The following is a 27517-nucleotide window of genomic DNA, read 5'->3' on the forward strand; positions in this document are numbered from 1 at the left end:
CATGGCATGAAAGACTTCGTTGGGATCGCTGCCTACCTCTCCTCCTGTGTCTGGAATACCCTCTCCCTCACGCGTGGCCAGTGAGCACCTGCTTTTTCTCCAGCACCACCCAAGTCTGCCTTCCCCGCAAACCCTCGCACACTGTGATTCACAGGGTCTGACTTCCACTCCCATCCTTCCCAGCCTCGGAAACTCTCTGTGGCGACTGGCTTTCCCTGAGTTTTATGAACCACTGGAACGGCCGCTGTCACCAATTGCTTCTTTTCTCATTTACTCACAGGCAGCATTCACCAAGACCCTCCTGTGTGTGACATGCTGAGCCAGGTGCCCGTGGCTCCATGCTGGGTGAAGCGACCTTGGCCACTGCCCTAAAGGAGCTTACTGTGAGTAAACCACTGTGCGAGGGGCGCCTGCGTAGTTCAGTCAATTAAGTGTCTGATTTCGGCTCAGGTCATGATCTCACAGTTCCTGGGTTCAAACTCCGTGTGGGGCTCTGGGTTGACAGCTCAGAGCCTGGAGCCTGCTTTGGATTCTGGGTCTCCCTTTCTTTCTGCCCCTCTCTCACTTGTGCTCACACACTCTCTCTCTCTCTCTAAAATAAACAGTAAAAAATAAATAAATAAATAAATAAATAAATAAATAAATACCTATGTGAATGATTCATTAACAAGTGCCCTGAAACACAATACACAGAATTCTTTATATTTTTAACGTTTTGGTTTTTTTTTTTTTTTTTTTTGAGAGACAGCGAGAAAGTGCACTAGCATGGCGGGGGGGGAGGACAGAGGGAGAGGGAGAGAGAGAAAATCCCAAGCAGACTCCATGTGCAGCGCGGAGCCTGAAGCAGGGTTCAATCTCACGAACATCAGCCGAAATCAAGAGTGGGATGCTTGACCAACAGAGCCACCCAGGTGCCCCCAACACAGAATGCGTGGAGAGCATTGAATACGGAACCCAGACCTCTATTAGATGGTAATATCTAATAGAGACCTGAAGGGCAGAGGGTTGGGGGAGCTGGCGGAAAAGGATGCAATGAGGGAAGGGTGGGGAAAAAGTTTCAGGCAGGGTGTATAGATGTCAGGTCTGAGGTCCCTGAGTGAAGATGTTTTATAATACTCACAAAGCCAAAAGAAGGCCACAGAGGATGAAATATGGGGACGGATGGGGAGCCTGGTGGGAGATGATGCTATAAAGACAGAAAAAAGCTGGGTCACCCTGGGCTTTACAGGCCATATGGAGAATTTTGGATGCCATCCTAAGAGGCACAGGAAGTCATCTAAGAGCTTTAGCAAGAGAGGCCCAAGGTCTGATTTGCATGTTACATGAATCACTCAGGCTGCAGTGTTAAATATGGTTAAAGAGGGGCGCCTGGGTGGCGCAGTCGGTTAAGCGTCCGACTTCAGCCAGGTCACGATCTTGCGGTCCGTGAGTTCGAGCCCCGCGTCAGGCTCTGGGCTGATGGCTCAGAGCCTGGAGCCTGTTTCCGATTCTGTGTCTCCCTCTCTCTCTGCCCCTCCCCCGTTCATGCTCTGTCTCTCTCTGTCCCAAAAAAAATAAATAAACGTTGAAAAAAAAAATTAAAAAAAAAATATGGTTAAAGAGAGATAAACCTGAATATGGGGAAGCCACTCATGGGACAGGGATGCCACAGACCATGTGACAAGTGGCTATGACAGACATCAGCTAGGCTGGTGGCAGCAAGGATCAAACAGGAAGGTGAATTCAGGATGTATTTAGCAAGTGATTCCTCTGGTTAATAATTGGGTGTGGGGTTTGAAGCTAAGGGAAATGCCCAAGAAAGACTCACAAATTGCTGATATAAAAACTATATCTAGGGGCGCCTGCGAGGCTCAGGTGGTTAAGTGTCCGACTTTGGCTCAGGTCACGATCTCAAGGTCCGTGAGTTTGAGCCCCGAGCCGGGCTCTGTGCTGACAGCTCGGAGCCTGGAGCCTGCTTTGGATTCTGTGTCTCCCTCGCTCTCTGCCCCTCCCCTGCTCATGCTCTGTCTCTCTCCCTCTCAAAAATAAGTAAGCATTAAAAAAAAAAAAAAAAAAAAAAAAAAACTATGTCTATTTCCTTGACTCTTTGCTACTCACAGTGTGGTCCACAGACTGGAGACATGGAAATGCAGACGATGACTGAGAATCTGCATTTAAGAAACCTGCTAAGGTTAAGATGCACAGTGGAAAAGCACTGTCCTTGTAGATGTTGCCCTTGTCATCTTAGCATAGTGCATGTACAGAGGACACTGCAAAAGTGTGGCAAATGAATACATGTATTCATATACACGTTTATGTATGTGGACCCACACATGAAGTCTCACGCAAATAAAGTGAGCGATATGCAAATTGTCCTAAAGACTGGAGCTTTGTAAATTGCCATAAGAGACGGTTTGCAAAATGGTCAATTTTCCTGTTTTGAAAAAACACGGTCCCCAAGATCTAGAGGGGAAGCACTGCGTTTTTCCAGATAATCAGAAACACAGTAACATAGAAATAGCTAAATAAAATATCACATAAGATTATTTTGTGGGTACGAATATTTATCTGTGATAGATGTGAGTGTGTCTGGACCAAAGGCCATGTGAAGCTTCTCAGTTGACCAATATAGAAAATTGGATTCACTTTGCTGGTTCCCTTGGATTCTTCCTGCCTTGCTCAATGAAGGACTGCTTGAGAGAAATGAAGACAAGTACAGAAAGAGGATGGCCACATGTAGTTTATTAATAGCAGCACAGTCTGCTGGATGGCCTTTCCTGCCCTTTAGTTTTCACTGGAAAATGAGTTAACGAGGAAGTTAATTGAATGCTATGTGGAAAACATGCACGCATACAAAAGTGTGTGTGTGTGCGTGTATGTGTGTGTGTGCCTGTATGTGGTATGTTTCAGCTGATCACACTCAGGAGCTCTTGTGTTCTGGCAAAGGCAAGAGAACAGGGGGGGTGTTGAAACCACCCTCCCACTGGCTTCTGGGTCCTCGCTGGCCACCCTGGAACTCTGCCCAGGCTAACTTGCCGAGCTGTGTCTGTCATTTTTGACTGGGTGTGATTCTATCAGCCCAGTGACTTGTCAGGTCCCAAAGAAATTAAAAAAGGAAAAGTCCAGATGGTGACATTTGTGGTGAAAAAGAAAAGTGTCTTTTTCAGTCAAGCTGCCTTCCAATTATTTAAATTTATACAGAGTTTATTTATTTATTTGCCATTTTCTACTCTAAAAAGAGAAAGTTCTAGGCCTGGAAGGGGGTTGCCTCTTGCCCCTGGCATGGTTGCCCTTCATCTGCTCACAGCTAGAATGACTGGTTTAACATGAGGTAAAAGGAAGGCATGGACGTTTGCCAGGAAGCAGTCCCTTGGTGCTGGATTGACTATGTCCTGTTTGATTCAGGAGCGTTCTCCAAACCTTCCTCACAAAGGTTCCATTTTTTAATGGGATGGGATTCAATGTTCCGAATGCTTTGAGAATTTGAGGGGAAAATGTATACCTCCATGCTTCTTTATTGAGTTTGGTACCATGAGAGGCCCCATAAATGCTATGATTCATATCAAGTAACATTCAGTGAAAGCTTCAATGTTCTCAGCGCTGTTTTAAATGCTTTACATGCATTATTGCATATAATCTCCATAACAACCTGATGACATATGTATGTATGATCATTTCCACTTTTTTTTTCCAGATAATAAAATGAGGAAGAGAAGCTTCAGGAGGTTATGTAAATAGCTCTGGGTCACATACTAGCAGGTGGCAGATTCAGAATAAGAATCAGGTCTATCTGATTCCACTGTAACCACCAAACTTTACAGTACAACAAACTCTACAGTGTAGCAAGTGGAAATGAAGAATGAAAGTTGGGTGTTCAGGGGCTATCAGGGGAGAGGGGCTTAAACGAATGCACAAGCATTAACCAAATGAAGAAATGACAGTAGGGCAGGAGGTACACATAAACAAAGACATAAGACATGAATATGGCTTAATTCGGGACATAACTATGGTTGGAGCATGGTGTGTGTGCGTATGCATGTGTGTGTGTGTGTGTGTGTGTGTGTGTGTGTGTGTGTGAAAAATGAGTTCAGAGGGGCCAGAAGGCAATACCATGTTGTTGTGAAGGGCATCTGTCTGCTTAACTATGGAGTTTATTCTTCCCTTAGATTTGGAGACATTTTAAAGCAATGATGTTATGTGGTCAGCTGTACAGGTTTTAAAAGCCACTCTTTAGACAAGTAGAGGATACACTTGATGTTTCTCTCCTATATTCTTCTCCCCCTACATCCTCCCACCTGTAGCCCATACATGGAGGTAGAGATCACAAGGAATTGGGCGCTAGGGTATGCCTGTCTCCCAGCACTCTGTCCTTGGCCAGTCATGCTTGAATCTTGGCCTTGACCAAGAGATATCCTGACTCTGTTTGATGAATCTCATCATACAAAGACAAAACAGCATAGGCATCCTCCTCCTTCCCTCCCAAAAGAGGGTCTAGGAATACAGACAAATTATGAGTATTTAGGGAGGTTGTGGTCAAGAGAAGTGAGCAAGCCCCTCTTTCTTCTTCAAGACAGTCTTGCCCCATCTAGATCCAGCTCAAACCCTGTATCCATTCCATCCATCTGGAACTCCAGTATACCTCTATTCCAGTTTAAACTTTTTGAGTACAAATTTTGAGATCACATCCCTTCCCCTCAATGCAGTGTCTTACCTCTTGTATCCCTCTCTTAATTTCTAACTCTTGTGTCCCTTTAACTCAACCCTGAGCCAAAACGATCTCTGAAATTTCTATATTTTTCTAGGACCTAGTGATAGCTGCGCTTTGGTTGACCAAGTTCCTAGCCACCACTGGGAACAACAGAACATGATAAAGTCTTCCTATTAACCAAGCTGTGGGTCTTATGTTGATAAGTAGAATTTTTCACATTGTATGTAAGACATACAGGTCCATCTTACTTTAGTGATGATAATTTATCATTGAGATTTATGGAACATTCTTTCTTCAGCATTCCCAATAGTCCCCCAAAGGAATGAATTATCACTCATTGATATTCGAGGATATAGCACTGGGCAGTACAAATCCAGGTTTTCTACACAGCAAAATGAAAACTCCTTAGCTTGAAAAAAAATGCTAGATTAGTGGTCCTGATAATTATCTCTAAGTGTCTTCTCTAATCCCATTCTCTGCAGGTCCTAAGTCTTAAAATCCTTCAAGTTCATGTCAAGTGGAGTTTTCTGATAGGGGACATGTTCCATGTGGGATCATTTAAAATAACACAGAGTACCTAACTGGGTGAGGATCATGCTATAAGGATATCATTGAAACAAGTGGATCCATGAGGGTGACAAAAAGTGGGAGACAACATAAATATTTGGTAGGGTTCACTCCCTCTGGTGAAGATAGTTCCAGGACAGAGATCTCTCCAAGCAAAACCACTGAGAATCAAGGCATATCAGTCTGTCTCCAAGTCCTGCATTTTTGAACTGTGTTGCCATCAGGTTGCTAGAGTGAACTTTAAAACATATCCTGAGGTCATAGATTCTAGACTACCACGCAAAAATTTCAAAGTATCAGGCAGATGCTTTACAGTTTCTACACAGTGATGGTGTAAATGAATGGTGTTTGAGATAATTTGTGATGACAGGAGGGAAAAAGAAGATGCTTTTCCCCTGTCATTTTAAGTCGATAGGACCATTGAGAGAACTTGATATGTGTTCCTTGACATTTGGCCTTGTGTTTGACATCAATTTGAGTAATTTGGAGGGCAAGAAAGGGGCTTGATAGGTGCTTTGGCAATGGAGTGGAGAGTTTGTGTTGCCTGAGCCTTGACCCGCATTCCAGAGACTTAGTGGGCAGGATGCATGAGGATTTTTCCATAGAACACATGGGGGTCATGTGGGAGAAATAAAACTTTCCTACAGCTGTCTGAAATCCTGCCCAATTGGGTCAACTGAAGGAACAATGGACCCCCAAGAGAGGACTTTGTGAAGTGAATGGCTAAAAAAAATCAGGGGTAAAAGACCAAAGAAAGAAAGATACATCACCTGGAAAGTACAACTGATGTTTCCAGAAGGACTTGTGAAGTGTCTCAAAAATATCCCAAAGAGAAAGGATCAACTTTAAACATTGGTCCGAAGAGAGAGTGTAAAGCTGTCTTAGCTGAGTAACCATCAAGCAAGAACATTCTGCCCTCGTTGCTTTTCTTCTCTTCCTCTGGTTTTAATCTTTATGGTCTGAGAACTAGGATACTAGATGAGGGATAAGAAGTAGAATCAAAAAGTATGAAGAAAGAGAAGGAGAAAGGATCATATTCCACTTCCCTGCCTTGTGGCCTCCTAAACCCCTAGCCTGGAAAGAAAAAATAATTATGATTTGAATTCCACTCATCCTCCAACATTCATCAGGGAGATCCAAGATCACAAGTCAAAAAAGAGTGGCTGAGCATATACTGAAGTCAAGCAATTATTCAGAGTTTGTATGAGATAGATTAATCTTTGCCCTTTACACATCACCCCTAGTTTTCAAGAGGCCACCTATACAGGTATTGGCAGGAACAAGGAGAATATTTGTTTGACTGTATCTACTAAGTTAACTACCCATTTTGCCATCATATACCTGTGGTCATGGATGTTAGCTCAATCATTCTTGCTGAATAACATGACTTCCCAATACCAACTAACTTATGTACTTCAACCTATTCTTTTAAGATCCAGCGGTCAGAGCTAATGGCTTCCACAGTAGCAAGATGGTAGAATAAATAACTGGAATTAGGCCACTCACATTCAATATTTTTTTTTTTTAGTCCTTTCTCTGTTTCTTTGTCCATATTCAATTGTGATTCTTTTGAGCTAGAGGTCTCACTCTGTAGACACATGGCTTGAAGTTGTAGCCTCTCCTTTTTCATAGTCATGAGGACCATTCATAAATAGCTTGACAGAACTTGACATTTTATATGCTAAGTCTTCTGCAGCTGACTTAAATGAATCCAACCTTTTTGGAGTTCTTGCTATGGAAAAACCCTGTGCTAGGCATTGAGAGACAGAAGAAGACAGACTGGATGAAATGTCTGCTTTCAGGAGCTCACAATATCTCACTGCGTGTGAGGGCAGCATAAATACAGCAAAAACACAGTTGACACAAAGTAGGTAATATGTGCTAATTAAAGGTAGAGTCCTTACTATAGATTCAAGCTCATCTTTTTCATTTTTCAGATTTGTTTTCCTAAAGGCAGGGGATATGTTCCAATGTCTTAGACTTCCATTCTCATAGTCATAAACTTTTAAGATAAGAGGACTAATTCTTACAGTAACCTGACTCACATCACCAGTAGACTTTTTTTCAAAGAGCCATAAATACTTCATTACTTAAAAAGTACCTTCTTAGAGATGAAAATGGGAATAAAGCAGAGATTTGCAAGAGATTCTTTTGATAGATCAATGTGAACATTCAGTAGATTCCCAATCCCTATGATACTTTGCCTAGTGTATGGTTTAAAATCTGGTTTATGATCACCAAAGCAACACTTTGCAAGAAAAGTTGCTGATACGTAAATCCCCCATCCAACTTGCTTTTCGTTGAGCTCCCAGTAAAATTCCCTCTATGCTTTTGACTGTTGTGTTACATTCCAAGTTCAGTGAACTATGGCAAGCTCGGACATGTTTATTTAAATGGATTTTGTGGAAATGTAATACTAGCTTTCTAACACCTGTTTGCATTTCCATACAGACTCAAAAGAAAGGAAGTGCTACTCTCATGCTCAACATACAGAATAATATCTCAAATTTTCTACTTCAGATTGATGTAAGACAGGCAAGTTGTCTTTACCTTCTTTGTCATTTATTCATTCAGTTAATCATTCATTCATCCATCATATATTGGATATTTATGCTGTATCAGATGCTGTAAGTAGACACTGGTTATACAGAGATGAGTAATCATGCACTGGGAGGCAAATGCATGTGTTAGTGGAAGGGTTTATTTCTTCCCAAACTACCAACCATCAGGTCCACTGCAGGATTCTAGCTATTCATTTCCAAATGTTTTCTTTTATCGTGAACACTTATGGAGAAGTTATTTTATTCTTGTCATTAAGAGTGTAGATTCTGGAGTAGAATGTCTATGTTCAAGGTGGAAATAATGTCAATGATTATTTGTGCCACCTCGGTAAAGTAGCTAAGTTTCCTTATCTATAAAATGGGTATAATAATAATCATACCCACCTCAAAGGATTTTTGAGAAGACCATACTTGGCAGATAGTAAGCAATCAAGAAACATGAGTTGGCTTTTATTTCTCCCTTGAAGAGCTAACACAGCATTTCTGTATATTTGACATATGTTATGTATTCCTTGGAGATTTCAGAATGAGGCAGTTTATCCATCCTCCTTATCAGCCTGCACCTCATTTTGGGTGCCTTTAGACACATTCAAGGAAACATCTCTCTTTTCTTTTAGAGAGGCAGAAAGCAAGAGTAGAAGCATGAGAAGGGGAGAATGGCAGAGGGAGGGGGGAGGGAGAAAAGTAGGGGGAAGAAAGAGAGAGAATCTCAAGCAGGCTCCATGCTCAGCACAGAGCCCAACATGGGGCTTGATTCCAAGACTCTGGGATAATGACCTGAGCCAAAATGAACCAACTGAGCCATCCAGGTGTCCCTACAGAAAACATCTTGAGTAGGATATGGAGAGAGGGGACCCAGGATAGCAGCAAGAAGTACTAGGAAGGAACATCAAGGCAACTGGAATCACAGCATATGTGTTACTATTCAGAATATCCCACAAGATCCTGTGGCATAAAATCCTCCCTTTTGAGATGATGAAACGTAACTGGATAGGATAAGACTTATACATGATTCCCAAGATAATGAGTGATGGAGTTGGGATGCCTAGATCATTTCAAAAACTGAAGATTCAGGGGCGCCTGGGTGGCGCAGTCGGTTAAGCGTCCGACTTCAGCCAGGTCACGATCTCGCGGTCCGGGAGTTCGAGCCCCGCGTCAGGCTCTGGGCTGATGGCTCAGAGCCTGGAGCCTGTTTCCGATTCTGTGTCTCCCTCTCTCTCTGCCCCTCCCCCGTTCATGCCCTGTCTCTCTCTGTCCCAAAAATAAATAAAAACGTTGAAAAAAAAAAAATTTAAAAAAAAACTGAAGATTCAGAGTTGTATAAAGGTGTGGTAGAGGTGGGACTAGATAAAAAGGACCAAATATTCTGATCTGTATGCTGTTCTTAGGGCTGGTCTACTTGCCTCATCCTTCTACACTCTTCCTCTATCTTTAGGTCATATGACCTCTCCAAAGGTCCCCATGTGGGTTCACACTTTGGTCTTAATCAAGGGAAACTCTCCAGTGATGTGACTCTTGGTTTAACTTCCTGAGTAACTGAGAAATCCTGCTCAGGGCAGAGAAATCATTTTGTCTAAAATATAAACATTAGATAGAAAAGAAAACTAACAGTTCTAGAAACTTTGCTTATGAATTTTCATTTAATCCTTACAACAATGCTAGGAAGTAGGTGTCATCACCATTGGAAAGCTGTGAGCAGTAAGGCGCAGAGAAGTAGAGTGACCTACCTATTCAATGTATCAAAGCTCATTAAATCAGAACTAAAATTTAAAACTAGGTCTGATCTGACCCTGAGAAAATGTTTATGCATTCTTGGTAAGTGAAAAAAAAAGTTATCAATCAGAATAATCTCAACCATATTCAAATGAATTATCTTACATGTAACACAATAGGAAAAAAAGATCTACCCCGTGTTCATCTGGAGGTGGAGGAAATACAAGTGATTTTTATTTTTCTCTTATCTAAAAAGTATTTTTCAAATTTTCTACAATGGAAATATTTGTTTTTATAATAAAATGACATGCAAAAATATGTTATCTATGTTATCCTGAAACAGAAATGAGACCTGTGTTAGTGGCATTGAACTAGGAGTTCAATGGCAGAAATGCAGAGATTAACCAGTCTTAATTCTCCTTGGGTTCAAAGTGAATTTACAAGTGAAGAAAATTAATTGAATCTAAGAGCCCTTTTCTTTTTGAAGCTAAGTAAAAGAAAGACAAAATGTTCCCATCTAAATTATAATTCAATGCATGTGTCCTTAAATTTTTATCTGCCCCACATTTATACTGTATCCAGTCACTAAACCTCATTTAATCTAAATGCAAACATTTAATCTCAATACAAAGGAACTTGCTATCACCTTGATTTCTCCACCCTAATTGTCACAGATGACCCTCCCTTGATTATAATGAAACATAATGTAAAGGGAGAGGTTATGAATATCCTTCAACAACAACTATAAACTTATTATGTTAAAAAAGTCATTTATATGAGTTTTGTTTCTGCTTCTTCCGTATACCAGTCATGTGACCTTGACACAGCAGTATAACTTCTCTAGGCCTCAATTACCTAATCTGTAAAATCTGCAATTTAGGATTAGGTTTTCCCAGCCCAAATCACTTATTGAAATTGAAATTAATTACCATTATATACAATTAAAACTTTGGTTACTTAGTCACCCCAGCTACACTTCAAGCGTCCAATATCCATGAACAGGTAGTGGCTGACATATTATATAGCACAATTATACATTTCCATCATCATAGGGCATATTATTGGACAGTATAGGAATGACAAATGCTTAATTTATGGAGCATTTTATAGCTGCCTATGTAAGTCACATTTGATTTCCTTTTCCATAGCCCTATGAAGAAACACAGAACATGAGAAGTGAAGCCCAGGGAGGCAAGAGTGACTTCCCAAGATCACATAGGATGCAAACCGAGGCCTTCTTTTAATTCCAAATCTTTCCTATATTTTCCACTCCATCATTCCACCTTCTAAAACTAAATATCCCCAGGTAGCTTCAGAGGCCACAGATGCTCACTGACATATATGGATTCTGAGAAAGCTCAGGAAAGGTTGTCAAATTTGACCAGGAAACAAACAATAATTATCTTTTTTGTGCATGGCATAGTAGTTTAGGTACCACAGGAGAGAAGACACTATCTCAGATCCTTTCACCCCAGAGGCTTGCAATCTGGTTGAGAACACAAATTTTGTGAATAAAGAAATACATAACACAAACAGTTTTTAATACTGACTTGAAAACGATATACTGTTAAGTATCAAAGAATAAGGAAAATGAAAGTGGAGTCTTTGGATGGTCAAGGGTCAAAATATGGTCAGATTAGGCAGGAAACTGCTATTTTTCAGATCATTTGCCTTTTAACAATGAGTGCACAGGTGCCTGGGTGGCTCAGTCAGCTGAGCATCTGACTCTTGATTTCTGCTCAGGTCATGATCCCAGGATTGTGGGATTAAGCCCCGTGTCAGGCTCCAGGCTCGGTGTGGAACGTGTTCAAGATTTTCGCTCTCTCTTCCTCTGCCCCTCTCTCCCTTTTGTGTTCTCTCTCTCAAAAAATAAAAAAATAAAAATAAATAAATTAAAAAATAGCACATATGTTACTTTGATTAAGAGAGACATTGTATGAAAGAAGAAAAACATTGGGGGCCTTTATGACATTATTTGTTAGTATTCTCTCCTGTAAATAAAATAATTACAGTTCTAAAATCATTTCTTTTTAATCAGTCCTTTTCCAATTTTTATTCTTTGATGTGATTAATTCTCCTTCTGTATTACCCAAGAAAGTCTCAGTCTAGCTAAAATACTTCCCACAAAGACTCTCAAACGTATATAACCTGATACATGTGTTTGTTTCCTTTATTTAAAAAAATTTTCTTTATCACATCTTTCTTGGTATTTACCACTAATGTCCAACTTAGACACATAAATTCAGGGACTATACATAGCACAAAGCAGGCACTTGAACATTATTTGTTAAATGAATAGGTATTTATGTATTCAAACTAACAATGTGCATAGGGATTGAAGAGGTATTTTGGTGAATAATGAAGAGAAGTAACAAAATCCAATAAAAAAATGAGAGGAAGAAGACTGATGAAACTAGGTAAGAAAGCTTGTGATCTTGCTGATAAGATAAGTTTTATAAAAAAAACTAGATAACCAAAAACAGTTCTTAATCTAGACTTAAACATGATACAATAGGAAGCTATAAGTTTCTTTGCTTTGTAACATGCTTATTTCTCCCACCTATACTTTTTTCTTTAGCCTAACCCTCCGATTTTGCAAATAATAAAGTAGTTTATTCCAGACACCCTTTCCTTTCAGCCAAATATTTTCTTCCTGCATCAGGATATTTCATATTATAGTTTAAGACCATGTGTTACTTTCACTGGGGGAAACAAAGAGGTAAATACCTGGTGACTGATTTTAAAGGGTTTGCAATTTAATAGGAGTGATAGGACATGAAAACATTAAACAACAGGACAAATGCGAAACAAGAAGTACAGCTGCTGCCTTCTCCAGTCTCATGATCTTCTACTTGACCAATGAGATCTAAGCATTGGGTGTGAGTGTGTGCTGTGATATTTCTATCCCCTCACTATCAAGAAGAGGTCTTCCCTTCATTGACTGCATCCCTAAATTTCAACATTTATTACATGATCAGTCAAAGCCTCTACTTTCTTACCTAAGAATAAAGAAAGTAGAAATAAGGTCAAGTTGCTTTTCTTGACCAGAAGAGATGTGGTAAGTGGCCCCAATCCTTGAATAAACATGACATAATCCTGTTCAAAGCTGAATCTTACCTGTATTTTAATAGACTTGAGATATTCTTTTTCTCCAAAAATCCCTGTCACAAATTTCCCCCATCCTCATAGGGCTGCATAAAATGTACAACTATGTTGGTCAAAATGCTTCTTTCAAATAAAAAAGGAACAGACAGCTCAAAATATGGAAGGCAAGCACTGGGATAACTACATTTGTAGGAGTTGCTTTGCCATGGCAATCTTAAGACAAGAATTTATCTTAATAACTGGCATTCTCAAATACCTTTGGTTCCAAATTATTGTTCAGCCTCAGAAACTCCATTTGCCTGATGTCAAGTCTCTGTGATTTAAGCCTATAAACTCTCTGGAATCCAGAGCTTTTCAATCCTTCTACCTGCCTGTATGTCTGGGCACAAGTGCATTACTAATAATGAACCAATGGTGTTTCTGCACATCTCTGTAATCCTTCAGTGTAATGGGAAAACCAATCTGAGCCCCACACCCTAAATCACATTCTGAATATTAACATTTACTTGGTCAAACTTGTTTCATCCACCTTTTCCTCTTGGAGAAAAAGTAAGCCACCCAACTTAGTTATAAATCATCGCATGGTGTAAATACTTTGGAGATGCCATGAACCAACTAATATTGACTGGGCCTAACAGAAGGGCAAGTAAGTTTTACAACAACAATAACAAAAGAACAGAATCCATCAGAAGCCTGTTTAAAATATTCTTCAAGACCAAAGCTTTTACAGATTTTACTAAATGGGCAAACTCTCTTGATCTCATACCTCTCCACCCTTCAAAAAAAATTTTTTTTTTCATTTTTAGGGAGGGTGAGGTATCCGGACTAGAGAAGTTGGTGAGAGCTGAAGAGTAGGACTCTCAGAGAATGGCTATATATTCTAACACCTAGAAACACAGCCAGTCCTTTTAAGAACACACATCATTCCATCAAGAAGGGTTTTGTCTTTGTTCTATATGATTCTGAAACATGGGACAACAAAACCCCAATCCACAGAAACTAATGGCATTGATCTGGGTGAAGGTCTAAATGATTTTACTGACTTGTTATTGCTTAGGGACTTGCTCTAACATATAAAACCAAACAGCTAGTAGTACTATAAAATCACAGAAATCATCAAACCTTATAGATGGCAAGGCCATTTAGAGATCATCAAGTTTATTTTTCTTTTCAGACAGTAGAAATAAGTCTTTGAAATTTAAGGTGACATTAAACTAAAAAGGCACTCAATAAATGTTAGTTGATTTATGCCAATGAAAGAGGTACTTTAGTTTTCAGTAACAAAGCATTCCAATATTCAATCTCTAAGAAATCCTTTAATTCATCTATTCATTAAGGGACTATTTTAAAGGACCACTATCTGCCTGGCAATGATAAAAGGCACCTTTAAGAGAAGAGGAAAATCTTGCCATTTTCTTTGAAATTGAGTTTCTCAATTAAATTCTATTCTATTTAAGTGCTTTACCAAGAAGTACTTATTATTATTGCTATTATTATTATTATTATTATTATTATTATTTTATAGAGAGTGTATGCAAGTTGGGGAGAAGGGAAGAGGGAGAAAGAGAGAGAATCTTAAGCAGATTCCCCACTCAACCTGGAGCCTGATGCAGGGCTCGATTCCACAACTCTGGGATCATGACCTGAGCCAAAATCAAGAGTTGGATGTTCAACTAACTGAGGCACCCAGGTGCCCCTAATTAATCATTATTAACTCTGGGTTTTTTTTTCATGTATGCAGTAGGAATGCATACACTGGTTCATTGAACAAAGGATATGAATCGTCCTCAAAAAAAAATCTGTATTAACTTTTTGACCTGAAAATCAGGATAAATTCAGATATAACAGAAATTCAAGAACAGGAGGTAAAATGAAAAGCCTATCATGTACAAATACATCGTTAAAAAGCTCATGTTTGATTGTGAGCTTCCTGAAAGCCCGGGTGCAAAGTGGGGCATAGTAAGTTGTTTATGTTGACAGAACAAAGAAACCGTTATTCTTCAAGAGGAGCAAAGGTTTCCTCAGCATATGAAGGTAAAATAACTTATGTAGAGGCTTATGTGCTGAGTATTTTCCTTAACAACCTTCTCACAGCAAATGGCAGAAATAGGCTTCTCAAGAATCGACTATTTCGTACAATGCACCTTAATGTCTCCTTTGGCCTGGTAAACCGTCTGTTATCCAGTAAGTGCTCAAAACATGAATGAACACTTATAAAGAGAAAAAAATAAACACTATTTAGCATAGACAATTCTATCCTTGAGGACAGACCAAGATAAGGTGGTTTATGAAAGAGATCAGTGAAACTATGAGAGAAGAGTACATGCTTTACTTATACTATTTCTTAAAATGCACCTCAAGTCACACTAACATGACATTTAAAAAGATCAAAGAGAACTGGTTAAGAGACATCGGCATAAAATTTGTACAAGCAAAAAAGCAGATGGTTTTCACTGGCTGACTTAGAAGACCAAAGATTACTGAAGACTATGCCTATAGTAATGGAGACCCAAACGTCAGGAATTGCACTGCAAAATCCAGAAATAGGAACTAGAAACACTAACAAGCAAACAGTTAAGGAGTATGGATGGGTTTGCAAATAGGTTTAATTTAAAGTTTATATGGAAAGCAGTTCCAAGGTAAGATCTCTCCAACTCACAAGGCTAGGGAACTTCCCTTCCCTAACCCTGGAAGATGACTCCAGGTTAACACTTTGAACGCGCTGGAACCGAAGGGATTCTTACCCTGTTAATGACTGGAAGAGCAAAACATAGGCGTAAGGCAAGAGGTTAAAAAAAGGAGTACTAAGTGAAGCTTGACACCATTAACCCTTTTCCCTTCGTGCTCCCATAACTTGGCTCCACAAAGTGCTGACAGACCAACAGGAGAACAGGGGTACTTTTTGAAATAAATGGAGTGGAGCAAGAGATTCCTACATTCAGTAATCACTCAGCAAAACATTTAGGTTCCTGTGTGATAACCCTAAAGTAAATTCACCAATCCATCTGCCCCTTTATGGATACACAGCTTCCAGTCAAGTATTTAGCACCCTACTCTTAAATATTAAGGGCCAATCAAAGATCACTATGCATTAGAAAAAGCATCCGATATACAAGAAACAAAACAGACAAACTTAACAGAAGGAACTTGAAGGAAACAGACAATATGAGGAGAAGAAAAGTCCAAAAACATTATTACTCTCAGATTTTTGTCAAAACACAAAACAAGGAAGGAACAAAAATAGCAACACAACAAAATATTTCTAAAAATAAATACACTTTGGAAGTCTGGATTAAAATATGATAGCAGAAATGAAAGAAATCCAGTAGAATGTTTAGAATATAAATTTGAGGAAATATCTCAGAAATTAGAAGGGAAAAGTCAAAAAGATGGCAAATAGAAGAGGAAGTACAAGTAAACACGAGAATTAGTGTAATGTGGATGGGAATATTTCCAGAAAGGTAAAATATAGAAAATTATGAAATTTACCTTAGAAACAATTCAAGAAATTTTCCTGGAACTGAATATGAAATTGTATTATCAAAGGGTCCAAGGAATGAGCAGCATAATGGACATATGCCAAGATAGAAGACTGCATTTTCAATACTTGGGCAAGAGTAACTAAGAACAAAGGAAGAATCTTCAATGCTTTCAGAAATGTATTTTTTTTATGTCAAAAGAGAAATGAACAATCAGAAGGGCAGTGGATTTTTCAACCACCCCACTGAACAAAGAAAAGAAGAAAGTATTATTTCAAAAATTCTGTATAATAAAAAAAATCCATGATCAACCAAACGATTGATCAAATATGAGAAATGAAAAAAAGACATATTCAGAAATGCCAGGTCTCAAAAATAACATTTCATGTACCCCTTCGTCAGGAAACTGCTAAAGAAGTTGTTCTACCAAACAGTGCATTGAAATAAAAGGCACAGGGCTGAGAAACCAGAGGATCTAACAAAAGAACCAAGACAGAGGAATCATAAGAATAATGGTAAAAGGATATTTTGACAGTTGATGTAGATTAGGTCCAAAGACAGACCAGTCTATGCTGGAGGAGAATGGTTGATTATAAAGGGCTATCTCAAAAGCAAACAGACAAAAAGTGTGTTTTGATATATTAAGAAAAAACTCATCTTTCTAAAAATTGTGGTAACGGGTTATCTGGGTGACTCAGTTGGTTGAGCATCCAGCTCTTGATTTTGGCTCAGGTAATGATCTCACAGTTTAGGAGATTGAGCCTCCTGTCGGACTTCACAATGAGCAAAGAGTCTGCTTAGGATTCTCTCTCTGCCCATCCTGTACTATCTTGCTCTCAAAATAAATAAATAAACAGACATTTAAAAATTGTGGTAAAATAGGGGCGCCTGGGTGGCGCAGTCGGTTAAGCGTCCGACTTCAGCCAGGTCACGATCTCGCGGTCCGGGAGTTCGAGCCCCGTGTCAGGCTCTGGGCTGATGGCTCGGAGCCTGGAGCCTGTTTCCGATTCTGTGTCTCCCTCTCTCTCTGCCCCTCCCCCGTTCATGCTCTGTCTCTCTCTGTCCCAAAAATAAATAAACGTTGAAAAAAAAAATTAAAAAAAAATAAATAAAAATAAAAATAAAAAAAATTGTGGTGAAATATACACAACATAAAATTTACCACTGTAATTATTTTTAAGGGTTACAGTTCAATAGCATGAGGTGTATCCTCAGTTATACAACTATCTCCAAAAATTCTTCATCTTGCAAAACTGAAACTCTACACCCTTTCAACAATTCCCCATTTGCCCCTCACCCTAGCCTCTGGCAACTACCATTCTACTTTCTTCATTTTATGAATTTGACTACTCTAGATATCACATGTAAGTGAAACCATATAGTATTTATCCTTTGTGACTGGCCTATTTTAATTAGCATAATGTCATCAGAGTTCATTCATTGATACTATTTCAGAATTTCTTCCTGTTTAAGACTGAAAAATATTCCATTGTATGTATATAGAACATTTGTTTACCCATTCATTAGTTGACGGGCATTTGATTTCTTCCAGTTTCTTCTATTTTAAATAATGCTGCTATGAACATGGGTATACAAATACCTCTTTAAGACCCTGTTTTCAATTTCTTGGTATATATATTTGAAGTATAATTGATGGAGCGTACAGTAATTCTATTTTTAATTTTTTGAAGAACCACCATACAGTTTTCGATAGTGCCATAACACTTTACGTTGCTATTAACAGTGCATAGGAATTCTAATTTCTCTACATCCTCACCAACATTCCTATTCTCTGGGTTTGACAGTAGTCATTCAAATGAGTGTGGGTGTCTATCTCCTTGTAGTTTGGATTTGCATTACTCTAATCATCAGTGACACTGAGTACCTTTTTATATGCTTATAGGCATTTGTGTATCTTCTTTGGGAAAAAAAATGTCTGTTGAAATCCTTTGCCCCATTTTAATTAGCTTTTTTGCAGGGGGGGGTTGTCATGGAGTTGCTAAGTTGTAAAGTTCTGCATATATTTTGCTTATTAATTAGATACAAGATTTGAAAATATTTTCTCCCATTCCACAGACTGCCTTTACACTCTGCTGACTGTGTCCTGTGATGAACGGTTTCCATTTTAATGCAGTCCAGTTCACCTATTTTTTTTTCTTTTGCTACCTATGCTTTTGGTACCATATCCAAGAAATCATTACCAAACCTTATGTCATGAAATTTTTACCCTATGTTTTACACTAAGAGTTTTATATTTTTAGCTCTCATGTTTAGGTCTTTGATCGATTTTGAGTTAATTTTTCCATGTGATATAAGGTAAGGAACACATTTCATTCTTTTGCATGTGGATATCCAGTTTTCCCAGAATCATTTGTTGAAAAGGCTGTCCTTTCCCTATCAAATTTTCTTCGCATCTCTGTTGAAATTATTAGTCCATAAATGCAAGTCCTCCCCTCCCCTGGGCTTCCTGTGTTATTTCATTGGTCTCTATAGTTGTCTTTATGCAGTGTAACACTGCTTTGATTACTGTAACTTCATAGTAAGTTTTAAAATCTGAAAATGTGGGACCTCCAATTTTGCTCTTATTTTTTAAAATAGTTTTGGCTATTCGAAGTCCCTTGAGGATCCACATCAATAGTAATATAGGTTTTTCTATTTCTACAAAAATTGACATCAGGATTTTGATAGAGATTGCATTTGATCTGTAGATCACTTTGGGTAGTAGTGACACTGTAACAATATTGAGTCTTTCGATCTATAAATATGAGGTGTCTTTCCACATACATGAACCTTCTTTAATTTTTCTCAGCAGTATCTTGTAGTTTTCAGTGTACAAGTCTTTCATCACCATGGTTAAATTTATTCAGATGTATTTTATTCTTTTTGATGCTATTGTGAAAGAAATTGCATTATTTCCCTTTTCAGATTGTTTATTATTGGTGTATAGAAATGCAGTTGATTTTGGTGTGATTTTGTATCCTCCAACTTCACTGAATTATTGGGTCTAACTTTTTGTGTGTGTGAAGTCTTCAGGGTTTTCTACTTAGAAGCTCATGTTATATGTGAACAGAGATCATTTTACTTCTTCGTTTCCATTTGGAAGATTTTTCTTGCCTAAGTGCTCTGGCTAAGACAAGTATATATTAAGTAGAGAACAAGTTTCAGTGTTCTACCATTGAGTACAGTGTTAGATGTGGGCTTTTCATATATGGCCTTTATTATGGTGAGCTAATTTTGTTCTATCCTTAGTTTGTTGAATGTTCTTAATATGAAAGGGTAATGAATTTTGTGAAAAGGTTTTTTTTTTCCTACGTTGATCATTTGACTGATGTTATAATGATTGCTTTTCATATGTTAAACCATCCTTGCATTTGAGGAACAGATCCCACCTGCTAATGGTTTATAATCCTTTTCATGTGAATTCAGTTTACTAATATTTTGTTGAGGATTTTTCCACTAATATTCATCAGGAATATTGGTTTTTAATTTTTCTTTTCTTTTTTTTTTTTTTAATTTTTTTTTTCAACATTTATTTATTTTTGGGACAGAGAGAGACAGAGCATGAACAGGGGAGGGGCAGAGAGAGAGGGAGACACAGAATCGGAAACAGGCTCCAGGCTCTGAGCCATCAGCCCAGAGCCCGACGCGGGGCTCGAACTCACGGACCGCGAGATCGTGACCTGGCTGAAGTCGGACGCTTAACTGACTGCGCCACCCAGGCGCCCCTAATTTTTCTTTTCTTGCAATGTCTTTGTCTGACTTTGGTATCAGGGTAATGTTGACCTCCTAGAATAACTTTGGAAGTATTCACTCTTCTTCAATACTTGGGAAGAGTTTGATAAGCACTGGCATTAATTTCCCAGTTTGGTAAAATTCACCAGGAAAGCCATCCAGTCCCAGACTTTTCTTTATTGAGAGGTTTTGATTGATAATTCCATCTCCGTAGTAGCTATATATCTGTTAAGAGGTTTGTTTCTTCATGATTCCATCTTGATAGGTTATATGTTACTAGGATTTTATCCATTGTATCAATTTCATCTAGGTTATCTAATTAGTGTACAATTGTCCATAATGTTCTCTTACAGTCCCTCTTACTTCTGTGGTATTAGTTGAAATGTTGCATCTTTCATTTCCAATTTTAGTTATCTTAGTCTTCTTTTTTTGTCAATCAAGCTAAAGATATTTCAATTTTGTTGATCTTTTTAAAGAAAACATTATTGGTTTTATTAATTTCCTCTACTGCTTTTCTGTTCTCTATGTTCTTTATCTCTGTCCTCATCATTAATATTTCCTTCATCTGCTAGTTTTGGATTTATTTGTTCTTTCTCTAGTTCCTTAAGATATAAGGCTAGTTGGTTTAAGACCTTTCTTCTTTTTTTAATGTAAACATTTACAGGTATAAATCTCCCTCTTGGTACTATATTCTTGGCATCTCACAAGTTTTGGTATTTTGCATTTTCATTTTCATTTGTCTTAAGATATTTTATAATTTCCTTTGTTACTTTTCCTTTGATCCAGTGGTTGAGGGTGTGTTGTCTTATTTCCCAATATTTATGTATTTTCCACTATTCCTTCTGCTATTAGTTTCTAGTTTCATTCTACTGTGATCAGAAAATTTTTTTATGATTTCCATTTTTTTTTTAATTTTATTAAGACATTTAGTTAGCTAATATATGGCCTGTACTAGAAAACATTAGGGGTGCCTGGGTGGCTCAGTTTAGCTTCTGACTCGGTTTTGGCTCAGGTCATGTTCTCACAGCTCACGGGTTCAAGGTCCATATCAGGCTCTGTGCTAGTGGTGTGGAGCCTGCTTGGTATTCTCTCTCTCCGTTTCTGCACCTCCCCTGCTTGCTCACTCTCTTAATAAAGATTGGGGGAAAAAAAGAAAACGTTACATGTGTACTTGAGAAAAATGTGTATTTCGGTGTCACTGGGTAGATTCCTCTGTATATATCTGTTAGGTCCAATTAGTTTACAGTGTTGCTGATGGCCTCCATTTTCTTACTGATCTTCTATATTGTTGATCTATACTTTACTGAAATTAGAGAACTGCAGTCTCTTACTACTATTGTAAACTATTTCTCCCTTCAGTTTCATCAATGTTTGCTTCATGTATTTAGGAGCTCTGAAGCTTCACGCTATGTATTTGTAATTATAAAATCTTCTTGGTGAGTTGACACTTGTATCATTATATAATGTCCTTTTTTGTATCCTGTAACAGTTTTGACTTAAAAGTCTACTATTTTGTCTGGTATTGGTATAACCACCTCTGCTCTCTTTGGTTGCTCTTTGCATAGACTTTTTATCCTTTCACTTTCAATCTATGTGTGTCTTTAGATCTAACGTGAGTCTTTTGTACTGTAGACAAACCTATCACTGGATTTTTAAAAAAAATTATTCAGCCAATCTATGTCTTTTGATTTGGGAATTTAATCCATTTACATTTAAAGTAATTACTGATAGGGATGGATTTATTATCACTACTTAATTGTTTTTGACTGTTTTTCAGCTTTTTTGTTCTTCATTTCCTCCCTTACCACCTTCCTTCTTGTTTAGCTTAATTTTTGCAACAACTTGCTTTGATTCTCTTCTCATTTTGTATGTATTCTGTATGTGTGTGTGTGGTTACCATGGGAATGACCTGTAACACCTTAAAATTATAATAATTTATTTTAAACTTATAACTTAATTTTAATCACATAACAAAACTGTATTCATTTATTTCTCTGCTCCTCACTCCTTTATTGTTTCCTTTATGTCACAGATTATATCTTTGCATTCATTACAGATTTATATGTAATATGTGCCTATTTACATAGATCATTATTTTTTATAATGTAACATGGGAATGATATCCCATGATACTTCCATGAAGAAGTTGACCTTCAGCAGACAATTTTTCAAACTGGATAGAATTATAAATAAAGCTTTCATTTAAAGTCACTGGAAAATGAACAATGGCAAGCAGAAACTAGAGAGGAGTAAACTCTTGACAGATTGCCAGTGCTCTGGGTAAGAACTGTGATTATGTAGCTTTGTTGCCCAAAGATATCCCCAAATTCCCATTCCAGTCTGGTGACATAAAATTGCAGCTTTGTCAGCTCAAGGTGGCAGACAACAGAATTCAGATCATCAAAGCAGCTGGAAATTTAAGAGAGCAATTTTTGAAAGTGAGAGGGAATTAGAAAGGCTAATATCCAAATTCTGAAATAAACTGCCCAAATTTCTGGCTGACTGCTAAGACTACACATTTATGTAGGAGACCCCAGGGGGCTCAACAAAGGAGCAGGCAGAAATTAGAGGATGGTCTCAACTTGAGAAATACCACTGCTCCTGATGAGAATCGCAAATTTCCTATGTTTTTGACTAAGTGCATTCCCAGCTATATACAATTCAATGGTAAAAAGTGAAAGCCTTCCTGACTTGAGATATTAGAGGAAAAAACGTGAGAATGAAGAAGCAATTGGAAATTTATGGGAAACCATAGAGCAAAAGAACTATAGAGAAGATAAGCCCAAATCCTAGTTTAACTTTACTCAAATTCTTGACTGTGAAAACATGAAGGCACAAGGGAGACATTCATAAAAGCAGTTTAAAAAGCAGCAGCTGGACAATGAAAAAAAAATAAGGAGTTATACAACCTGAGAAGTCAGATTTTGCAGTCTGAGTTGAGATAAGATAACTCAATGTTAGAACAACAACAATAACAAAAAACCAGCACTAGAACATAATGTTCAGTTTTCAACCAAAAATCACTAGGAGTGCAAAGAAACAGAAGGTGATCCCTATCAAATGGAAAAAGTAACCAATAGAAATAAACCACAAGTAAACCCAGGCACTGTATTTAGCAGAAAAGACTGCTAAATCATGGCCAGAGTAAGTAGCTATTATCAATATGTCAAAGAATGAAAACGATATATATGGCATTAGTGTGGGGAAAAAATAGGAAATCTCAAGAGAGCAAAGGAAACTATACAAAAGAACTAAGTAGAAATTCTAGAGTTAAAAAGTAAAACTGAAATATTAAAAAAACCACTATAATGAGTAAAATTATCTTTTTTTTTTTTGAGAGAGAGAGAGAGAGAGAGAGAGAGAGAGAGTGTGCAAGTGAGTGAAGGGCAGAGGAGAGGGAGGGAGGGAGAGAGAAGCTGGGCTCACCTGAGGCAAGGCTCATGCTCACCCAAAGGGGGGGGGGGCTTAAACTCATAAACCATGAGATCATGACCTGAGCCAAAGTCAGATGCTTAACCGATTAAGCCACCCAGGTGCCCCTGAATGAAATTATATTAACAGCAGATCTGTGATTAAAAAAGAAAGTATCAGTAAACTTGAAGACAGAGCAATGAAATTATCAAATCTGAAGAGCAAAGAAAATAAAATAATTGAAGAAAAATGGAAAAAGCTTTAGAGGCCTGTGGAGAACTAAAAAGCTACCCAGCATGCATGTAATTACCATCCCCAGTGGAAATAAATATTCCAAGAAAGGGGCAGAAAAATATTTGAAGAAAATAATGCATGAAAATACAAAACACCTGTACAACATTTATGGAAATTTTATTTACAATGGCCAAAAACCAGAAGCTACCAAGATACCCTTCAATAAGGAAATGCATACACAAACCAGTGTATCTATACAATGGAATAGTATTTGGCAATTTTAAGAAATTGAGCCCTCAATCCATAAACCGAGATGAAATAGTCTCAATGCGCATTCCTAAGCAAAGAAGGCAGTCTGGAAAAGCTACATATTGTATAATTCCCACTATATCGTTGCATTCTGCAAAAGGCAAACTGTAGGGATAAAAAAGAGATCTGTGGTTGCCAGGGGCTGGGGGGGTGGGGGCGGCAGGTAGAGAGATGAATATATGAGGCACAAGAGATACTTAGGGTAGTAAAATGATTTTGCTTGATGCTGTAATGGTGGATATATGACACGTTACTTATTTCAAAACCCGCAGAACTTTACAACACAAGAAATGAAACTTAATGCAAATTATGACTTTAGTTAATAAGAAATCAGTAGTGGTTTACTAAGATAACAAATGGGCCACATGAGTGCAAGATGCTAGTAAAAAAGAAGTTGTATGAGGAAGAGGGGGTTATATGGAATTCTCTGTATTATCTGCTCAATTTTTCTCAAAGTCTTCAACTGTTCTAAAAAAAAAATGTCTGCTATTTCTTTTCAAAAATCTTCCCAAATTTGATGAAGAGTAAAACAGATCATTTAATAATGCAAAATGTTCCTCAGTTGCCAAATACAATTGTTGGAGATAATGTGCTAATTTCTGATTACTTGTGAAACTACGAACTGGAAAGTAGAAAAAGGGACATTGAAAATTACTGAAAAATTAGGGGCCCTGGGTGGCTCAGTTGGTTAAGTGTCCAACCTGGCTCAGGTCATGATCTCATGGTCTGGTCTTTGAGTTTGAGCTCCACTTTGGGGCTCTGTGCTGACAGCTCAGAGCATGGAGCCTGCTATGGATTCTGTCTCCCACTCTCTCTGCCCCTCCTCCACTTCCTCTCTGTCTCTCTGTCTATCAAAAATAAATAAACATTAAAAAAATTCCTGAAAAACTACCCTTCTTTATTTAAGAACCTGAGAGAAAGGACTTGGCAAGTGAATGAATTTGTCCTTTCTCTTTACTAAAAGCTTTGCCACTCGAATCATTGCTACACTATAAAGTGATGTCTGCATCAGTGGTGTCACTATCCACTGAATGTCAGTCTTTTTGATTTGGGAGCACAGAGAAAGAACTGTGGAGAAGGGCTTCCCTAGGGCTTGAGGAGCACAGGTCATGAGTGCCAATGATTAGAGCAATAGTTTATGCTGCGTGACTTCTGAGTATCAGATCCTCAGTGACATAGGTGCCTGTCGTTTTATAATAGGTTGTTTTTGAGTCTGTGTGACATGTCGAGCCCTCTAATGTATGAGGGTCCTTCTGTTAGGGTTTAAAGGAGGGAAAAGAAACAAATAAGAAATAGTAGTATAAACATGTTATTCAGAAATATCATGCCAAATACCAAAAGAAACAGGTAAAAAAAAAATGAGTGCTTCTTGATGATCAGGAGTCAAGATATGGGAAGGATGGTCAGGGAATCACTGTTGATTAGTAATTACGATTTGACTTTAAAACTGAGAATATAGGGGCGCCTGGGTGGCGCAGTCGGTTAAGCGTCCGACTTCAGCCAGGTCACGATCTCGCGGTCCGTGAGTTCGAGCCCCGCGTCAGGCTCTGGGCTGATGGCTCGGAGCCTGTTTCCGATTCTGTGTCTCCCTCTCTCTCTGCCCCTCCCCCGTTCATGCTCTGTCTCTCTCTGTCCCACAAATAAATAAACGTTGAAAAAAAAAATTAAAAAAAAAAAACTGAGAATATATACTATTTGGATCAGAAGAGGAATTACTGAATTATTGGGAATTAGATTTTGTGACATCACGCTTTGGCTTTGCCCTCTATGGAGTGAACAGTTTTGGTTCTAAAATCATTCTTTTTAACTGGTCATTGTTCAATTTGTAATCTTCAACAGGACTTTCCCTGTATACTCTTCCAAGATAGTCTCAGTTCAAATAAAATAATTCCCAAGAAAACCTTCAAATGAATGTGATCTGGTATGTAGGTCTGCTTTTTAAATTTTTACCTTTATCACATCTTTCTTGGAATTGAAGATGTGAAGACACTAATGTCTAATTCAGATCCATGAAGTCAGGGATGATACATAGCACAAAGCAGTCCTTTGATAATTATTTGTTAAATGGATATGTAAATGTGTAACTAAACTAAAAATGTACCTAGGCAGTGCAGAGGCATTTTGGTAAATCATTAATAAAGCCCAGAAAAAAAATGGGAGAACCTGATGGAGCCAGATAGAGTGTTTTATTATTTTAAAAGATGGGGAACAAAAAAAAAAAAATAAAAGATGGGGAACAGAATTGAGACTCAAAAGAAGATAAACAGCACACCATTCCTGTGCCCTCCTATCCCCCATATCTGTACACACAGCCTTGAAGGAAACACATACAGTAAACCCACCAGAGTTATATAAGGGGGTCTAAGTCTGAGAACAGTTTCTTATATTTGGCATTATTGGCAGGACCAGCCAAATATTCCTTTGTGGTTGGGGGGTTGTCTTGTGCATGACAGGATGTTTAGCAGAATCCCTGGTCTCTGTTCACTGGATGCCACTAGCATCCTCCCTCCAGTTTTGATAACAAAATGTGTTCAAATATTGCCAAATGTCCTCTGGAGAGTGAAATCTCCCTTGGTTGAAAACTACAGACGTGAAGTAAAATGTGTTACGTTCACTTCACTGGCTCTGACGTATAACGTGAAAAATGATCACAGGTAGACTTTGTAGATTACCTACAATCTTTTAGAATTGGTTAGCACAATGAAAAACTAAATAATCTACTAAGTAATTAAATGAATCCTACTAAATGAATAAATAATCTAAATAAAAACACCTTCCTATTAATTCACCTCCACCCTATTTTATTAGCGTAGTGATATAAGGTCACAGTACCTTAGCATCTACAAAAGTGTCTGTGATGGTCCATGAGCTACCATAGGGGCATCAATGTTCTCTTTCTCTAGTAGTTACACAGGTGGTCACTGTGGATTTGATGTGGTTTAAGTGGTCTTTTCAGAGTGAAGTCTAGAATCTCTGGCCAGAGACCTAACATTGCCAAGTTAGGACAGCTTGTGCCCCTGTAGCAAGACTGTGTGTCATACAACTGTAAGAAATCAGGGTGTCTAAAGTTATAAAAGATAGATAGATAGATAGATAGATAGATCGATCCTATATATAGGATCTTATATATAGGTCGTATAGATCACTAGTGCACATGCTAGGTCCACGACCTCGACCCATCTGTTTATAGGTTACATCTGTATATAAATCTGACAATCCTGACACTTTGATACCAACAGACTATGATATTTTCCACTGGGCAAAAGCAGGTCTTATGATATGGTCGATGGCCAGAATTTGGCTTTAAGAGTCATCATTAATCAAAACAAACATTCTACGTAGAGAAACAGAAGACACTGTCAAAGATTTTTAATCCTCTAAATTGATAATTTCTTTACTTGTGGTGTGTTGGGGCAAAGTTGTGAAAGACAAGTTGATAACTTCAAACTTTTAAAATTTATTGTGATCTGTGTGCTGCTGAGAAATGCATAATTTGGGGATTTAACACCTGATTAGCTATTAAATGGCTGTCAGGAGAAAATTCTGCAGTAATCGGTTTAGCTTTTAGCCCCTAATTATCACTTCACAGTGGATTTGGGTTGAGATAATTGAGAACTGCAACACTTAAAGACTCCAATTGGGCATTTTTTTAATACAACGAAGTGAATTATTTCTCTATGAGGACTGCATTTAACAGGTATTGGTAACAAGGAAGGAAA

Source organism: Lynx rufus, unplaced genomic scaffold, assembly GCF_022079265.1.
Source record: "Lynx rufus isolate CCGP_SWC_20201006 ecotype Redwood Valley unplaced genomic scaffold, mLynRuf1.p SCAF_10, whole genome shotgun sequence".
Classification (NCBI taxonomy): Eukaryota; Metazoa; Chordata; class Mammalia; order Carnivora; family Felidae; genus Lynx; species Lynx rufus.